Source organism: Buteo buteo, chromosome 24, assembly GCF_964188355.1.
Source record: "Buteo buteo chromosome 24, bButBut1.hap1.1, whole genome shotgun sequence".
Classification (NCBI taxonomy): Eukaryota; Metazoa; Chordata; class Aves; order Accipitriformes; family Accipitridae; genus Buteo; species Buteo buteo.
Genome location: NC_134194.1, coordinates 21,768,029 through 21,785,678, shown reverse-complemented (window position 1 = coordinate 21,785,678; position 17,650 = coordinate 21,768,029). Strand labels below are relative to the sequence as shown.

The following is a 17,650-nucleotide window of genomic DNA, read 5'->3' as shown; positions in this document are numbered from 1 at the left end:
TGTGCAAACACATATATGGGTTTTTTCTTGATATATAAATAAATAAAATATCTCCTCTTCCAAGGCGAGTGCGACTGCATTACCCGGCTTGGAGCGCTGTTGTTACCACCAGATTACCCGGCTTGGTTTCACCTCCGTTAGCAAGATGGATTTGCAGGGATGTTGTTTCCGCCCCAATATTACCACCCGAACACAGAGGGAGATAAAAATTAAATTAACTGAAGCCAACTTGAGTCCCTGCACCCATCTGGCTTGCTGGGATGGGTGGGTTTGGGTGCCCTCTCCTTGGAAGGTGCAAGCCTCCAAGAAGCGAGATGCCGGAGCAGAGAGCAGGCTCTTCCTACTGGCACGACACCGTGATGGCAAAGCAAGCCCAGGACGGGGGCGATATTTAAAAAAAATAAAAATAATAACAATACTTAAGGGCAGAGCTGGTGCTTTCTTTTGAAGCTTTGTTTCTGGGTGGACAGGAGCCGCAGCCAGCGCGGAGGAGCAGGACCAGGAGCGGGACCAGCCCGACCCCGGCGGTAATTGCGGCGTCTGTTCGAATCGCTGCGACGCTGGAAATCACGCTGGGCCGGGCTGAGAGCTTACCGGCCGGCTGATCATATCAGACGGGGATCAAAGAGGCTCAGCTAACGGGTTTAGTGCGCAGCTCGTCCCAGCCGGCGCTGCCGCCGAGGGGGGAGGCCAGGCTCCCGCTCGCCCCGGGGGGGGCCGCGTGCCCGGGATGCTCGTGGGAAGGCGGGAGGGTGCACATGGCAGCCAGCGGCCCTCGGCGGGGGGATGCCCGGGGGGACGCCCGGTGAGGCAGCCAGCCCCGAAGACCCCGGGATCGTGCCCAGATGATGGGTCGGGCAACGCCATGTGCTCACCCTACCAGCACCCACCGCACAGCCCCCCAGCTGCATCCCAAAACCATGCCGGGGGGGTGCGAGCAGTGGGATGCCGGAGCAGGCGACCAGGTGAGCGGCTTTCAGCTGCCCTTGGAGACTCAGAGCGATGCCCGTGGGCACGGATGGGTGCAGGGAGGGGGTTTGCATGGGGTGCCCCGGCTCCAGCCCCCCCCCCCCCGGCAAGCAGCACAGCCGGCCACGGGAAGCGATATGCCGGGCGGCTCCAGGGAGGGAGTCGAGCCGAGTAATTAGAGCAGGAGGCTGTGAGTCAGCAAACGATGCGTAACCTCGCCGAGGTTGACAATGAGGCAAAAGATGGCAGTTTCGACCGAGAGCGCCCGCTGAAAGGGCACATTTAGATATGCAAGAAGCAGCAACTCCCAACAATTGCAGGGCTGGCGACCCGCTCTGCAAACCACGCTGCTCCACAGTGACCGTCTGGCTGCCAAATATTTGACGCCTTTCTCCAAAATCATTGCAAATAGAGATGCGGTCGGTCGCAGCCCAAACCCTACGGGAGCAAGGTAGCAGGAACGGCTTCCAAAAAACTAGTGTTCAGGGGGGAAGATGCCGAGCAGCCTCTCCTCCAGCACCCCAGGCTGCCCGGGGAGTGGGATACGGCCAGGCTCGGCAGCTGACCTTGCTCCAGATGCCCTGGAGAGAAGAGCAGCCGGCAGCAGCGATCCTCCCGGCACGCCCGCCGCGCTCCGGGATGGATATTAAGGGCGAGGTTTGGCTTGGAAGCAAACCCCAGCTCCAGCTACAGGCTTGTCCCCCCCCGTTTTGGGGGGGTCCGTCAGGGCTGCAGGCAGGTAGGGCCCTGCCACACAGCAGCCCTTGGCGAGGAGAGTTTAATTAACCCCAGAAAGCAATCGTTAAACGGCCAGCCCGGGTAATCGATGCGGAAGGGGCAGCTTGCTGCCGAGGGACCATCTGCTCTGGGGAGGGATGGCGGCTCATCATCCCCCCCCCGCTGCCCTTCGCCCCGTGCCTGCCGGGAAGCCGCCGCGGGGCAGCTGGTTTGGGGGCCCAATCCTGAGCTTAACACCAGCCAAGCTGCCCCCAGGCAGGATGGGAGCTGCCCAGCGTGGGTCCCTCCGCCTCTCGCCTTGACCCTCGCTTCCCGTAAAGCCCCAGGTCCCCAAACCACGTGATTTCCTACACGTCGCAGCCCCCCCCACCACCCGACCCCGGCACAAAGCCCGTCCAGGGGCCCCCGCCGGAGGGTCCCTCCCAAGCAAGACAGCTCCAGCAGCCGGGATGCAGCTGAAGGAGAGCTGGGCAGGGATGTGGCCAAGCATCCTCCTTGCCCTGCAGCTATTTTCACCCATGAGATGAGTTTGGGGCAGTCTCAGCCTTGAGGGCACAGGGGGGTTGTGTCTTTTGGAGCACCTGGCCCCCCAGGCACACCTATGGCCAGACTGACAAGGGAATACTCAGAGAGATGCTCTCGGGATCCTGGCATGGCACAGGGTACCAACCGTCCTGCCACGGGGCACCGCATCCCCTCCCGTCCCTGCCTGCCCTGCCTGTCTGGGCAGGGATGCCCCACAGCAGCCCAGCGGGAGAGCAGCCGGACAACCAAACCCCCGCAGGCTGGAGGCAGCAGGGAGAACCTGGAAGAGCTGCACTGCTGGAGAGAAACTGAGGCGGGGATGGGCTGGGATGCACTCACACCAAGGGACACAGATTCGGTTTTTCATGCTACTCCCCATCCCATGGCCACCCCAGTATGAGCATGCACAGAGAGGGACAGGGAGAAAAGAGGTTTTGCTGCATCCAGCAAAAAAGCTGGCTGCATTGCACAGTGCCTGCCTGTGCTCCAGCGACAGCCTCTGCTCCCCCAGCACCCACCTGCATCTTCAAACTCCACGGACAGCCCTGAGCTCTTCTCTAACCCCGTACTTCCAAGCTTGTCCTTATTTGCTTTTATTTCCACCTGTTAAATAAACAATGCCGGGTGCTCAGGGGCAGTGGGGCTGGGTGGGGCATGCCCGCTCCCAAGGGACCCAGGAGCTGCTCCCCGCTCCAGGGCACCGACTCCAGCTCTGGGATGGGGTCCTTCGGCAAGTTTGGGATGGGCGCAGGGAGACCCCTGGCCCCTCACCCCATGGTCACCCCCCAGGAGAGCTTTGGGGGGCAGCTGGGGATGCCGCTGGCAGCAGCATCCCAGGGCAAAGCCAGCCGGGGTGGAGGAAGAGCAGGATTTTGACCTCCAGGATGGGACTCGGCAAGACTGGTGTCCCCAGTAGCCTCATTCCTCCCTCTCCTACAAGGGGACCTTCTACGGTCATCACATCCCAGACAGCTCCCACTGCCATCACATCCTGGGAAGCCCGCAGGGACACGCGTGGCCCCGTTGGGGGACACAGAGAGAGCCCAGCTGCACAGCGGGGAGTGCTGGGGATGCAGATGCTGGGCATGGAGCTGCAGGCATCCTCCTCCTGGTCTGGATCTGTCCCCCGCCCCTGGGGAGGAGAGGGGGCATCCCGGAGCAGGAGGAGGGCTGCATCCCACAGAAAGAAAGGAAATGCCGCGAGGAGCCCGACGGCACTACCAGAGCAGATGCTGTGGCAGGGCTGGCACAAGGGACAAGCCCTGGGACACGGCACGGCCCTGGCACCAGGAGGAAGCCCTGCCCTTGTCCCCTGACCTCCCCTGGGGTGGATGAGAAGATGCAACTGCTGCCATCCCAGGTGCAGGCAGGGTGACAAACGGGTCCCCAGGATGCCCAGGACCGGCAGGATCCAAGGCGACCTGCGAGGCATAAAAAGTAGGCTTGCGCCCTTCCTTGCCCAGGGCCTGAGAGACACCTCAGGCTCCTCTTCATCACCTCCTAGTGCTGTCCCAGACCTGCGGACCCCCAGGGCAGGGGACCGCGTGGTTCTCCCCTCTCTGATGGCAGCAGCTCAGCTGGAGGGCGATGGTGGTCCCTGCACCCAGGCACAGACACCCCACACACACCAGCACCACAGCACAGGCATGGGTACCAGCTCGAGGGCCACCTCTGGTCCAGGAGAAGGTTCTGGTGGATTCAGTTCCTGGCTGGCGATGGCTGCTGGAACTGCTGGGAGAGCAAGCTCGGGCTCTGGCATGGAGTTGGCTGGGCAACAGCTTGCCAACACACCCCACCGCACCGGAGCTCCCAGAAGAATACTCAGAGGGATACTGTTGGTACCCCAATGATAGCCAGGGTACCAGCTGCCCTGCCATAGGGTGTGGGGATGAGGCGTTCCTTCCCACACCTGCCTGCCCTGCGTGTCTGGGCAGGGATGCTCTATGGCAGCCCACTGGGAGAGCAGCCAGACTGCCGCGGGCAGGAGGCAGCGGGGGAGACACTTGGAAGAGCTCAGCTGGAGGAGGGAAACTGAGGCAGGGAAGGGCTGGGATGCACCCACACACTTGGTGCCAGCAAAGGGACTCAAGAGCCAGCTTTTCCTGCTACTCCCCATCCCGTGGCCACTCCAGTATGAGTGCACACAGATGAGGACAGGGATCAAAGAGGGAGCAGGAAGAACCTCCCCCCCACCAGCACCACCAGCCCCCAGACACGCAGCAAGGGGTTGGAGGCAGGAGAACATCCTCAGCGGGATGCCCCCCCCCAGCACTCTCAGGAAGGATCCAGCCCCCAGCTGCCTGTTGGTCTTCACCGCTGCTGGATCCAACCCCACAGGCTATGAAACACCCGAGCGAGCAGTGGCTGGACCTGCCCAACCACCCTAGCACAGTATCTGCCTATACAGCTGCCAGGCCAGTGCTTAGCCCCTCAAGCCGACGTTTGACCCCCGAGCTGGTGCTCAGCCCCTCAAACCAGGGCTCAACCCCAGAACCAGTGCTTAGCCCCCTGAAACCATTGCTGAACCCCCGAGCCAATGCTCAGCCCCCTGGACTGGTGCTTGACCCCCAAGCTGGTGCTCAGCCCCCCAGAACAGTGCTTGACTCCCCCAAGCTGGTGCTCAGCCCCATGAACCAGTGCTCAATGACTGAGCTGCTGCTCAGCTCCCCGAAATGGTGCTCGATCCCCAAGCCAGCGCTCAGACTCCAAAGTGGTGCTCAGGCCACCAAAACAGTGCTTGACCCCTGAGCAAGTGCTCAGTCTCCTGCAACAGTGCTCAATCCCCATGCTGGTGCTCAGGCCCCCAAAACAGTGCATGATCCTCGAGCCAGTGCTCAGCCCCTTGAAATGGTGCTCAGCCACCCAAACCAGCGCTTAACCCCCCAAACCAGTACTTGACCCCCCAGCCAGTGCTTAGCCCTCCAGAATGATGCTTGACCACCAAGCCAGTTCTCAGCACCCCAAAACAGTGCTCAACCCCCAGGCTGGTCCTTAGCCCCCTAAAACGACGGTTGACCCCCAAGCCGGTGCTCAGCCCACCAAAACAGTGCTCAACCTGCCATGCTGGCAGTCAGCTCCCCGAAATGATGCTTGACCCCCCAAGCCGATGCTCAGCCCCTCAAAACAGTGTTTGACCACTAAGCCAGTGCTCAGCCCCCCCAAAAAGGCTCAGCCCCAACGGAGGGGTCAACCCTACTGGGAAGTGCCCAAAGCAGAGCCGGCTCCGCTTTACCCCCCGGAGCACCCATGGACCCAGCCAAGAGGTCCGGGCTCCCAGGAGAGGAATTCCCCCCAGGCCAGCCCAGCCCTGGGTGGACAGGGAAGAGAAGGGACTAGGACACGGCTGCCCTGGGGTCACTGCTGCCCACCCTCCCCAGAGAAGGCCACTCCAGTTTCCTCCCAGTACACAGACTGGTCATGTGGACCTTCAGAAAGGCCAGACTCCCCAGACTCCTTTGCCCCCGGTCTCAGCATCTCCCCTGCTTCATCGCCAAAGGGATGCGGGAGCACCACCTCTCTTGGCTGCTGGAGGGGACGTGTCCCCAGACCAGCGGGGACACCCCCATCCTGGAGGGGACCCCCTCCTCCCCCCTTACTGGTGCTTCCCAGGAGAGCGCTGCGAGGCTGAGATTGCTGGGGCTCTGCCGGCCCCAGAGCCACCAAGGCAGGGGGGCCCAGCCAAAGGCGAGGAGCTCTATTGCCCGAATATATGGTACCAGGTCCCCAGTTATCCTCGGAGGAGGCCGCGTGGCAGGATGGTTTCGGGATGCGGTCCGGGGAGCTTGAGTGGGACGAGAGCATGCCCACCTCTAACGGGGGCAGCCGTGGGCAGGGCAGGGACTTATTCCCCACTGCCAGGGGTGTTTCTCAGCCCCATCTGCCGAGCTATCGGCCTTTGGGATGAGCTGCTGAAGCCGGCACCCCGCAGCCCAGTGCCAGTTCCTTCCAGGATTAGGCTGGCACCGGTTATCAATATTTCCCCCCCCTCAAAAATCCCCTCCCCATCACCCGCTGCCAGTTGTGGCTGCCTGCAGCCAGCACCAGCCACAGCAGCCTGGCTCCCGGGGACCCCTGGGGACCTGCCGCTGGCCCCCCAGGTCCCCCATTCCCATCCCCCATCTCTGGCATCTCCAGACCCGCAGACGCAGCCCCCATCGCTGCCCCGTCCCCCCATCCCTCCCTGCCACCCCCCCACCCCTAAACAAACTGCCGGCCGCAGCATGAATTCATTCCGGTTTAATCTTCACGGTGCATCAGCATGGGGGAAAAAAAACAACACCTTTTTTCCTTTTTTTTTTTGGGTCTTAATCTTTACCTGGGGTCATATTTACTAATCCTCTTGCTAATCCCCCAACGCCTTCACAAAGAAAAAAGCCCCATCCTCCGCCGGCCCGAGATGCAGCGACCACCGGCTGCTGCGGGGCTGGGGAGCACCCAGAGCCCGGCGAGCGTTCGCCGAGGCCCGCGGGCACCGCGGGTTTAGCACTCAAGGTGACACCGTTTTTTCCCAACATGTGTTTTTAAAGGCTTTTTTATTTAAGGAGCCCAAATGTGAGGATGGGGAGAAGGGAGGCAACGTGGCGGCAGGGAGATGCGGGCGCTCCGGGCGATGGAGGCAAAGCCTGCAGGTTTCTGCTCGACTGACGGGCTCAAACGTTTAGGAAGTATTTAGGGAAAGGAGAAACTGCCCCTTTGAAAGGATTCGGTGGAAAACCATCCGCCGCTGGTTTGCATTGCCCCCCACAGACAAGGTGCACAGGGACCCCCGGGAGCATCCCCCACCGCTGGCCCCCAGCCTGCGGACACGTGGGGCCCCGAACCACGGCGGTGCTGGGGGCGCGGGCATGCTGTTCCCTGCCTCAGTTTCCCCATGTGTAGAGATGACGGGTCACCCCCTCTTCGGGGGGATTCAGATGGCACAGGCTGCTCTTGAACCACCTTCAGGTCACCATTGGTGCTGGGGGTGGGGGGGGCATGCTTGGGAATCACGCCGGGGTTCTGCTGATGGGGGGTACAGAGGGTCTGCAGGCAGGGGGACAAGGGTTCCTGTGGATGGGGGGGACACAGGGCTCTGCAGAAGGGGGGACAGGGGGCTTTGCACGTGGGAGGCTCTGCAGACGGGGGGGACAGGGCCCCTGTAGATGGGGGGACAGGAGTCTCTGCAGACCAAGGGGACAGGGGTCCCTCTAGAAGGGGGGACAGGGTTCCCTATAGATGAGGGAGCAGGAAGCTCTGTAGAAGGGGGACAGGGGGCTTTGCAGATGAGGAGGGGACAAGGGGGACAGGGTTCCCTGCAGAAGGAGGCGACAGGGCTCCTTGAAGACGGTGGGACAGAGGTCCCTGCAGAAGGGTGGGACAGGGGTCCTTGCAGACAGGAGGGGACAGAGGGGACAGGGATCTCTGCAGGTGGTGGGACAGGGGTCCCTGCAGACAGGGGGGACAAGGGTCCCTACAGATCTGCCCTTCTCAGGCCAACCTCCTGCTGGGCCGCCACTGTACTGGGGCTGCCCCCCACCTCTGCTGCAGCGGGGGGCTGCACAGAGCCCCCCCCAGCATGGCAGGGGCTGCCTGCAGCCCTGCCTCGGCCCCCAGCCCCCCGCGGGCCCTCGTGCCCCGCCGGCAGCCGGCGAGCTAACCGGTTATGGCAGTGCGGCCCTCTCGGCCGCGAGACAGCGCACGCTCGACCGCGGCCGGCACCTTGCCGCGCCAGGCTGGAATTTGCAAGCTGTCCTGATGCATTAAAGCGCAAACGCCTGGCGTCCGGCTCCCAGCCCTGCCGGGGCCGTGCCGGGCCATGGCATCCCCTCCCCAGGGACGCCAACGCTGGGCCAGCTGTCCCCAAGGGTGGCCAGAGCCGCCCTCATCATCTTCATCTTCTACATTTATTTTTTTTCTCCCCCCAACGCCAGCTTTAAATAGCTCCTTCAGCGGAGCAGGGAGACGCTGCCAGGCTCCCGCTGCCACCGCAGCAAGGCAGGGGACAAGGGGGACATCAAAAGCAGAGGGTCCCCACCAGTGCTGGCACTGCGGGCAGGTGGCCCCGGCCAGGCAGAAGCATGGCAGCGTGGGGCCCCTTCCAGCGGGCAGCCCAGTGTGCCGATTCGGTGATGTGCACCGGGGCACAGAGGCGATGGAGAGGCACAGATGGGCACGGATTGGCAGACAGACAGGATGCTCCGCTCGCCATCCCAGGGGGGTGGGTCAGGCAGAGGCACAGGACCCTGCGGTGGGTGTCACGGCATCCTCACAGGCACAGTACTGCGAGGACCGCCCTGGAGAGCCGGTTGGAGATGGGCTGCAGTCCCCTTGGGGAGCACCCATTCCCTGGGGATCGCAAGGTCCTCCCTCCCCCGTGCCCAGAGCCGCACCATGCCCCCCCCCCAGCTCTGCTCCCCACGCTGGGAGCTTCCCACCAGGACCAGCACCCACCATCCCACATCCCCCACCCCAGTGCCCTGCAGAGAGCCCCCTGCTCCCAGGGGACTCCCTGGGACCTCCGAAAGGCCACCTGCCACGCGTGCCCTGGGCTGCTCCTCCAGGTCTTTCCAGCGGGCTGGGCACACTGCAGGAGGCTTAGGCACCCACCAAGGCTGCAGGCAGAGGGGACGTCCCACTCCCCAGCATCAGCACGCACTCGCCCCTCACCCAAGCCCACAATGATGCTCCCGAATCACCGCGGGCCCTGACGCCTGCCCACAACCGCCGGCGCAGCCAAGAGCCGACCTGCAGAGGGACATACCCATCCCGTGGCCAGGCAGCATGGGCTCAACCGGCCACGCCGATCCCAGCCGGCACAGGGCAAACAGCAGCAGGATGCCTGTGGGAGGAGGGAACGGCAACAGCCGGCTGGAATAGGAGTGTGAAGAAACGCCTCTTGCGTGCTCTGTCCGGAGCCAGCTAACGAGGCCATATTTGAAATGCTTCGCATACCTCCGGTCATCAGATTAGCAAGATGCAGAAGGTAAAGCAGAGGGCAAGAGGAGCGCTCCCCGAGCCAGTGATCCTCGGCCGCTTGCTCCCACGGGCTGCGGGAACTGGGGGAAAAGTCCCCGGCTGGCAGAGGGGCACAGGGACTGAGAGCGGCCACAGGGACCCCGGGAGCAGCGGGTGCCTGGGATCTACCTCCCTGCTGTGATCCCAGCCAGACACGGCATGGATGCAGGAGGGGAAGGTGGGGAAGGACAACCCAGCCCAGCACTCGCAGCCCCGGGCTCAGCCGCCCGGGCTGTCCACAAGCCCGCTGCCACGTCCCGGCCACGGGCCACTGCCACCCCTCACCTCCCCATGGCCCAGTTGAGACCTGGATCTGCCAAAAGACCTTTCAACATGTAAAGGGGCTTAGAGGAAGTCAGAGAGAGACTTTTTACCAGGACCTGTCATGACAGGACAAGAGGTAAGGGTTTTAACTGAAAGAGGGCAGGGTTAGGTTGGACATAAGGAAGAAATGCTTTACGATGAGGGTGGTGTGACACTGGAACAGGTTGCCCAGAGAAGTTGTGCATGCCCCATCCCTGAAAGTGTTTAAGATCAGGCTGGATGCGGCTTTGAGCAACCTGATCTAGTGAAAGATGCCCCTAGATCTTCTGGGGGACATTGGACTAGATGATCTTTGAAGGTCCCTTCCAACGCAAACCATTCTATGAGTCTGTAAAAGGAGGCAAGACCCCACACAGCCTCCAAGTAACCTCAGCGGGCACAGCTCGTTTGCCCTCCCTTGACCTGGACCCAAACCCAAAGACAGAATCCTCCAAAGCGGAGGGCAGAGCACTGGTCTGCACCTCCCACGGGTGTAGACCTCCCTCCATCAGGCTTTGCAGCAGCGTCAAAGAGTCTTGAGCCACCCCCAAGACATGAATGCTCCTTGGGCACAAATGGTCCTCCCTGGCCATGCTCCAGCTGCAGGAGAGGCTGGAGAGCAGGAACCTGCCTCTGAGCAGCAAGCAGGCACAGAGGAGAAGAGCCTACGGGGCATGGAGGCAGCAGAGCTGAGAGCACCTGGATGTACAAACACTTGGGACCCTTCAGGGTCGGGATGTTCAAATAAGAACCCCTCAGCTTTCAGGATGTTCAAGTGAGAGACTCAGGACTCGGATCTGGACCCCAAACTGCTTTTCTCAGCCAGTCTCTGAGGGAGAGAGAGGCACAAAAGACACAAGGGCAGGTCCCAGCAAAAAGAAGTAAGAACCGATGACCCCAGGACCCCTGGGGACACCAAGAGGCCACCTGGTGTCCACACAGACAGAGCTGCATTGCTCATTTGGGCACAGCCAAAGACTCTCATAAGGAAGACCATGGGAGATGGATATTGTCCAGACATCCCTATGAAGAGCTGGAGCACAGGCATGAACTCAAGGCAGGTTTGCAAAGGCAAAAATGAAACATCCATCAAGCCGCAGCCACAGGCGAAACCAGGGCTGCCTCCAACAGCGGGTGACCACCAGCAAACCAAGAGATGATCAGAAACAGCAGCACCAGAGGACGCCAGAGGTGAACATGCCCAATCTCATCATACCAGAGCACAAACCCAACCCTTGCTCAAGCCTGGGCCATCCCCAAGAAGCTCAGCAAGTGCTAAGCAAATGTGTGCCAGAGTCAACTGGGGTCTCATGGGTGGCAGCAGCCGCCCAGAACCCACTGGACTCACCTAGAAGCACCTGGCAGCCCACAAGGCAGCCCACAGCACTGTTCCCCAGCCCTGCCGCCACCAAGAGTCTGGTGCCACAAAGGTGGCAATCAGACCCTTAGGATGAAGCCCATCTCAGAAGCAACCCAGAAACGACAGGCTACATGTCACACCATGGCGCAGGTCCCATCCATCACCCACACCGTGCCACCGCTGAATTAGTGTATTGCAGCGTTGACAGGGGGCAGAGCCAGTGACATAAGCCCTTTTCCAGCTCCCACCTCTCTGAGCTGAGAGAGTGGAAATGGAAAAGCACATCCTGCTGGGAAAATCAGAAAATGGCATTTTCTTTCTTTCCCACCAGTTCCAGGGTTGAGGGCAACACATACCTTCCCACGCCTGGGCCACCACACCATAAGCAGCATTCTGTGGAGGTGATGGGTCCTCATCCTCCCAGCACAAATTATGTCCAAGTTCAGGTGATGGAAGATGCTTTGGTACAAGCAACACTGTTCGAGGATGAGGACACAAAGCCAGACCCACAAATCCCAAGGCAAGACCACAGCCTGGGAGCCAAGCCTTCACAAGGTGGACACCGCAGGGCTGTTATTCAAGTCCCTTTTCCATAACATAACCTTGGATGGGTGGAAACCCGAGACACCAAGGCAGCCTCTCGAAAACCTTCTGACCTTAAAACTCCTTTTATTCACATATTAACAGGCTGCCACCCATGTGCGGCAAGGGCTGTCATCTCAGACCGTCAATACCCTCCACCTGCTTGCAAACCATGGGAAAAGATGAGCCAGGATGAAACCACTCCAAAGATGCTATCGATGCACCTCCCCAGCCCCATAGCACCCCAAAAGGAGAGACTATTGGGCAGGGCAAGGCCCTGCTCCTTGGCATGTTTGCACCATCAGCACTGAGCTGTTGATGGCTCCAAAAGCTTCTTTCGACTCTGGTCTTCAGGCACCCAAGGGCCAGTGGCCAGGGTAAAACGTGCCCCTTGGACTCTCCCAAAGGCGATGGGACCCACCAGTCACCCTCAGCCACTCACTGGGGTCACACCAACCCGCTGCCTGGCTCTCCCTGGAGCTCTCCTAGGGCTCGAGCACCGCGGGCACCCCAAGGGACACAGGGCAAGGATAGGGACGTGGGCTGCTCCTCGCCCTCATGCCCTGATGCTCACCCAGTGGGTTCCCCAGGATGGGGAGTCACAGCCTCCCTACCGGGACACGTCCCTCTGGTGAAGGCAAAGTCTGCTGCAGGCCTGATCCTGCACTGCTCCCCATGGCAGAGCCACTGCTGAGCAGGAGCAAACTCATATGTTTCCTCCCCGCTGGCCTGGGCCTGGGATTTCCCAGCCGGTTCCTCCTGGGGGTGGTTCCTCCTCCAGCCACCCTTTTGCTCCAACACCTTTTCCCTTCTGCCCCTCCTATGCCACTGCCCCCCTTCACTGAATCACAGAAGGGTCTGGGCCAGAAGGGACCTCCAAAGACCATCTAGTTCCCACCCCCCTGCCATGGGCAGGGACACCTTCCACTAGACCAGGTTGCTCAAAGCCCCGTCCAACCTGACCTTGAACCCTTCCAGGGATGGGGCATCCACAGCCTCTCTGGGCAACCTGTCCCAGTGCCTCACCACCCTCATCATAAAACATTTCTTTCTTATGTCCAACCTAACCCTGCCCTCTTGCAGTTCAGAACTGTTGTCCCTTGTCCTGTGACGGCAGTCCCTGGTAAAAAGTCTCTCTCCATCTTTCTTATAAGCCCCCTTTAGGTACTGAAAGGCTGTAAGAAGGTCTCCCCAGAACCTTCTCTTCTCCAGGCTGAACAGCCCCAACTCTCTCAGCCTCTCTCCATAGCAGAGCTGTTCCAGCCCTCGGACCATTTCGGTGGCCTCCTCTGGCCCCGCTCTCACAGATCAGTGTCTGTCTTGTGCTGGGGACCCCAGAGCTGGAGGCAGTGCCCCAGGGGAGTCTCAGGAGAGCGGAGCAGAGGGGGACAATCCCCTCTGTTGCCCTGCTGGCCACGCTGCCTGTGATGCAGCCCAGGAGACGGTTGGCTTTCTGGGCTGTGAGCGCACATTGCCGGCTCCCATCCCATCTGTCACCCACCAGTATCCCACCAGTCCTCCGCAGGGCTGCTCCCATCCCATCCCCCCCCAGGCTGTGCTTGGACTGGGGGTTGCCCCCACCCAGGTGCAGGACCTTGCATTCGGCACGGTTGAACTTCCCATCCTTCCTCCTGCCCCATCGCCTGCCTGGCAGGAAAAGAGCCGATCCCACACACCAGCTACTGCCAGCGTCTCCATCCCTTTTCCACCCACTGCAGCCCATCCCCACGTCCCCAACAGGGTGGGGGGCCACCCTCTTCCCAGGATGGTGGTTCCCATCCTCCTCCCCAGACTGGCTGAGCTTCAAGAGCCCCATTCACTGGGGGGGACACCCGGCCAGACAAGCCCCCCCAACCTCCCTGCCCTAGGCAGTGGGGACAACTGGGTGTCCCCCCTGGGGCAGGGGGGCCCTCCAAGACCCCCCACGCTCCCAGGAGTCAAAGCCGAGTCAGGGGAAAAGGAGGGGAAAAGAAAAAAACCCCAACCCTTTTGAGTGCAATATTTTAGTTGAGCAACAGAGCATGAGTAAAGGAGGGAGCTTTTCGTGGTCTGGTGAGTTTAAGCTATGAGCTGAAAGTTTAACTATTAATACACTTAATCAAGAGGTTGTTCCTACGGTCGGGGTTTGGGAAAACAAACGTGCCAGCGGGGCAAGGAGAGGCAGGGAGCAGCAGCACCCGCTCCCGCCACCCCAGGGAATGTCCGTGCTGGGGGGGGGATGGAGGTGGAGGGTCCGGGACCAGCCGGGTCCGGATCCAGCCTTGGCTGAGCCTTGAACGGCCACAGCAGGAGGTGCCGGCGGGATGCTGGTTACAAGGGCCAAGCGCTCAGGAGCCGGCCCTCCTCCCGGCCCCCCATGCAGGACATTTGGCAGAGGGGACAATTTTGGGGAGAGGATGCCACCCCCAAATCCTACAGCATCCCTAGGTCCCGGGCAAGCAGCACCTGCACCGCCGACACCTGCCCATCCCCAGCCTGGAATGGCCCCGGTGACACCGGGGGGGCTGCCAGCGGGTGAGGGACCCCCAGCGTGGGGGAACCCCAAAACGCCCCCCCTCGGTGCCCCCACGGCATCTCCCCCACCGCCCACCTTTGCCGAGGAGGAGGAAGAGGCTGAATTCCGGGCCACGGCACCCAGAGCTCCTCTCCCCTGCCCGCCCACCTCACGCCGCGGGCAGGAGGTGCAGGCAGGCGCCTGGCAGCGTGGCGCCGGCTGCCCGCATCTCCACCACAAAATCCATGTCAAGGACGAGTCGGCCGCCTCCTGCCTTCTTCCCACCGAGGAGGGGCGGGGGCAGAGGTATGTGTGGCACCCAGCACAAACACCCCCCCAAATCCCTGCCTGCACCCCCCCCCTCGGGCCAGCAAACAGGCCAAACGCCCTCCCTGCCCACGAGGCCACCAAATCCCCGGACGGCGCCGGACGGCCGCGGCGGGGGGCCGGGACGAACTTCTGAGCACCACCGGCGGGTCCTTTGTTACTCTGCTTTTGTTGTCACACGCCAGCGCGTCCCCGTCCCCATCGTCCCGTCATCGTGTCCCCCACACACACGCACACCCCCCGACGCCGGCCCTGAGGTCAGGGCGTGACATCTGCCAGCTTGCCGGGTGGCATCGTCGGGGCGACACCGGCACCGGCATCCTGGGTTTGCCGGGCCTTCGGTGGGTATCCGCCGGGAGCCGGAGCCACCACGCGCGGTGACACTTTTCGGGTTCGAGGCTCGGCCCACGTGACGCCGCGACCGATTTGAATTCGATGCGGTGGCAAGAGCCGCCGGCATCGCCGGGAAGGCGAGAGCTGGCGTCCCTGCCGGGTTCGGATGCTGGGAACAGGGAGGTGCTGCTAGAGAAGATGGTTCTGCAAAGCTTTTCCGGATAGAAATTTTAAGAAGAGACAGACGGACGGACGGACGGAGAAGGGTTTCCATGCCTACAAGCGCTCCCGCCGAGCGGTACCTTTGGGGGGGTCACCACCTGCCCCCCCCCCACCTTCCCATCCAACCCCTCCTCGTCTCAGCCTCGCTGCCCTCCCGGGGAGGGGGATGCAACGCAGCTCCCCGGGGAGCGGCGAGGGACCAGGGAGCGGTGGGGGGGTCCATCCCTCTGCAGCCCCAGGTGCGGCCCCGCCGCCGGGCGAGAGGGCCTGGGGGGGGGGACGGACAAAGCGGCACAAAGGGGCTGCTGACACAGCAAGGGCCCGTTTCCAGAGAAACAAAACTTCCGCCGGCTCCGGCCCCGCGCCCCAGGTAGCCGGGCTTGTGCATCCCCCCCCTTCCCCAAATCCTACCTCTAACCCCCCCATCCCTGCAGTACGTCAGCTCCCCCCCCCTCAGACCCCCCCCTTCCCTTCCCGGGGTCGTTTGCAGGCAGTGGGTGGCGGGGGGTAAAGGTTGCCAGGCCGGGGTCAGGGGCGACGGCACGGCGCACACATGTGATCCGTTATCGCAGGATGTGTGCGCAGCTTTGTTTATGCGTGGGACGTGGAGCGGGGCGGGCGGCGGCGCTTTGCCCCCCCCCCATCCCTATCCCACCCACCCCCCCTCCTCCTTCTCTCCCCAATCAATCATCCCAGCAAAGAATAAACCGACCCAAAGCAAACACGGGCCCGCAAATAGGACGTCGCCGGTTGCGGGATGCGGTGAAAAAAAAAAATAGTAATAATAAAAATAAAATAAGAGGGGAAAAAAAAAACAACACCACGGGGCCCGTGGGGCTGCGATTCAGCAGAGTTTGGTGCCATAATCCCAGGGTTCAGGCACAATTCACTAAACCCCACGATGGCTTTGGGGCTGGCAGCACCCACGCCGGGCGCGTACAGGGGATATTACACGGTGGCCGCTGGCTCTTTGGGCGTCGGGGTGCATTGGGTGCCCTCCCCGCCAGAGGTAGGGGGGAGCGGGAGGTTTGGGAATCCCATCTGACGGCGAGGCGGGGGCGGGGGGGGAGAATTACTTGGAGGGGAGAGGGGGAAGGATAATAAAGTTGGGTTAGTTGTTGCACATGGCTGGGCGATGGCGAGCGGCGCCGCTCCCACGGCCACCCCGCTGCCGGTCACCGGTGGAGGAGCCAAACTGCCGCCGAAACCCGGCGCACCCGCGGGGGAGGCGACAGCAACCCAGGCGGGGAACCCCGGCGCGGAGGGGCCGCTGCAAAGCACGGGCGGGGGGGGGGGGGGGGGGAGGCTGCCCCCCCCACCTCCCTACCCCCCACCCCCCCACGCGAGATCCGCCGCGGGTGGCAGCGGCCGGCCCCGCGCGCTGCCCGCTGCCCGGGGCGCGCCGCCTCCCCCCGGCGCCGCGGCGCTGCCGGAGCGGCCGCCCCCGCCGCCCCCCGGCCCCGCCGCCACCATTGTCACCCGGGAAACCACCGGGCGATGCCGCGGCGGCCCGGGGCGGGGGAGGCTCGCCCCCATCCCACCCCCCCCCTCCCGGCTCCCAGCGCATCCCCCGCCGGGGTGCGGGGGACCGGGGAAAGGCGACGGGGGGGGGACACACAGAAGGGGGGGGTTCAGCCGCACCGAGAAAAACTTTGCTCGTTACCCCGCCGCACCCCCCCGGGAAGCGGCGGGGCCGCTCGGGCGCCGCGCAGGCAGCACCGGCCGGGCCCCGGCGCGGGCAGGCGGGCAGGCGGCCAGCTCCGCGCCCCGCCGCCGCCGCCGCGGGCAGCCCGGTAACGGCGCCGGGCGGAGCGGGGCGAGCCGCAGTCGCCCCCCGCCAAACTTTTTCTTCTCCCCCGCCCCACTCCCCTTTCTCCACCACCCCCCACCAACCCCCCCACCCCAACTCCGCCGCCGCCCGCCGGAGCGGCCCCGGGGACGGGGGCCGGCACCTACCGCCGGTCCGGGAGCCGCCGCCGCTGCGGGCAGCGCTGCCGGGAGCGGCGGGGGCTGCCCGGGGAGCTGGGGGGGGGGAGCAAGAAAGGGAGCGGGGCGCGGGGGGGGGGGGTCAGCACCTGCCCGGCGCCGGGGAAGGGGCGGGGGGGGGGGGGGCCCGGCGAGAGGGGAGCCGAGGCGGGCACGGTGCCTCGCCGCCGCCGCACACCCACCTCCACATCGCCGCTCGCTCTGGGAGTGCACAGCCCCCGAATCGCGCTGCACGGCGCTGCCGCCGCCGCCGCTGCCCGCGGCTGCCGGCAAAACCCGGACCGGACCGGACCGCCCCGCGCGCCCAGCCGCGCCGCGCCGTGCCGTGCCGTGCCGCGCCGAGCCGCGCCGCGCGCGCCCCCCGCCGCCCCACGCGCGCGCCGCCCGCCCCCCACCACCCCCCCCCGCGGCTCGCCCGACCCCCATGGCGGTGTACACCGCTACCCCCCCACGCCCCCCTGCCCCGTGTCTCCGTCGCCCCCACGGGTGTCACCCTGCTGTGCCCCGCCATGGGCCGTCCGCCCCCACGGGGGTTACCGGGCTGTGCCCCCCCCGAGTCCCGTCTGCCCCCCACCGGTGTCACCCCGCCGTGCCCCCCATGGGCCCTCCACCCCCCACGGGTGTCGCTGTGGTGTGATGTGTCCCCCCCCGTGTCCCAGCCACCCCCACGAGTATCATCACAGCATGCCTCCCCCCCCCGTCCCGTGTCCCATCCGCCCCCACGGGTGTCACCCCGCTGTGCACCCTATGTCCCACCCACCCTCATAGGATGCCGTCCCACTGTGCCCCCCCATATCCCATCCACCCCCAGGGGTGTC

General features: G+C 63.6%; 1 protein-coding gene across 2 annotated transcripts in view; it reads right to left on the bottom strand.

The window, feature by feature from the left end:
* CXXC5 (CXXC finger protein 5) overlaps window positions 1-17,119 on the bottom strand; it is a 39,707-nt gene extending 22,588 nt beyond the window's left edge. Inside the window, exon 1 of one of the 2 annotated variants that reach the window (XM_075056668.1) lies at window positions 17,015-17,119. The gene's annotated coding sequence lies outside the window, so the exon portion shown is untranslated. Of the gene's footprint in view, window positions 1-16,802; window positions 16,855-17,014 lie in introns of those variants that run through there. The other variant, XM_075056669.1, reaches the window with a different exon arrangement.
* Window positions 17,120-17,650: the final 531 nt, after the last annotated feature.